At 40.8% G+C, this 1,027-nt stretch overlaps 1 non-coding gene across 1 annotated transcript; it reads right to left on the reverse strand.

The window, feature by feature from the left end:
• Positions 1-815: 815 nt before the first annotated feature.
• On the reverse strand, positions 816-887 carry TRNAM-CAU. The gene has a single exon. It is a non-coding gene; the product is annotated as a tRNA-Met (tRNA).
• Between the last annotated feature and the right edge of the window lie 140 nt (positions 888-1,027).

Consider the following 1,027-nt stretch of genomic DNA (forward strand, 5'->3'; position numbering starts at 1 on the left):
TCCCTTCCCCCCTTTCCCCAATATCCATCTTTCCCCAATTCTCACCTTTCTTTCCTCCAAATTCTTTTCTCTTTCCCCAATTCTCATCTCTCTATCCCCAATTCCCACCATTCTTTCCCCAATTCTTGTCTTTCTTTCCCCAATATTCCTTCATCTTTCCTCCATTTCTCCTCTTCCTACCCCCATTCTCACCTTTCTTTCCCCAGTATTTGTCTTTCTTTCCCCAGTTTTCCTCTTTATCTCCCCAAATTCTTCTTCCTTTCCCCAATTCTCATCTTTCCCCAATCCTTCTTTCCTTCCCACTTCCTCTTTCATTTTCCCAAATTTCTGCTTCTTTCCCCAATTTTTCTCTTCTTTCCCCAGTTCTTCTTCCCTCAATTCTCCTTTTTCCCATTTTTTTTTCTTTATTTCTCCAATATTCCTCCATCTTTCCTCCAGTTCTCCCTTTTTTATCTCCATTCTCATCTTTCTTTCCCCAATTCTTGCCTTTCTTTCCCCAAATTCTTCTTCCTTTCCCATTTCTCGTCTTCTTTTTCCCAATTCTCATCCTTATTTCCCCAAATTCTTCTTCCTTTCCCCAATATACTCCTTTCTTCCCCATCCTCGACTTTCTCTCCCCATTTTTCTTCTTCCTTTCCTAAAATTCTTCTTTCTATCCCAATTCCCACCGTTCTTTCCCCAATTCCTGCCCTATTTGGGGGACAAACTCGGAAAAACGAAGAGCCAGGGAGGGAAAGAAACGAAGAGAATGGGAAAAACAATGACCATTAATTATTGAGATAATTAAAAATGGTGAAGAAGGGCCCAAAACCAATTAGCAGAGGATGGTTTCGATCCATCGACCTCTGGGTTATGGGCCCAGCACGCTTCCGCTGCGCCACTCTGCTCTGTGTACTTGGTGATAATAATTCCTTAAAGCAGAGTCTGGCTTGGCACGAGATATAAACTACTGTGCAAATTGCAAGTACTGTTAATTATCATTTTCTAGTTTATCATTGAGCATTTTGGAAAAAAAAAAAAAAAGAAG

Source organism: Meleagris gallopavo, chromosome 12 (genome assembly GCF_000146605.3).
Source record: "Meleagris gallopavo isolate NT-WF06-2002-E0010 breed Aviagen turkey brand Nicholas breeding stock chromosome 12, Turkey_5.1, whole genome shotgun sequence".
NCBI classification, from domain to species: domain Eukaryota; kingdom Metazoa; phylum Chordata; class Aves; order Galliformes; family Phasianidae; genus Meleagris; species Meleagris gallopavo.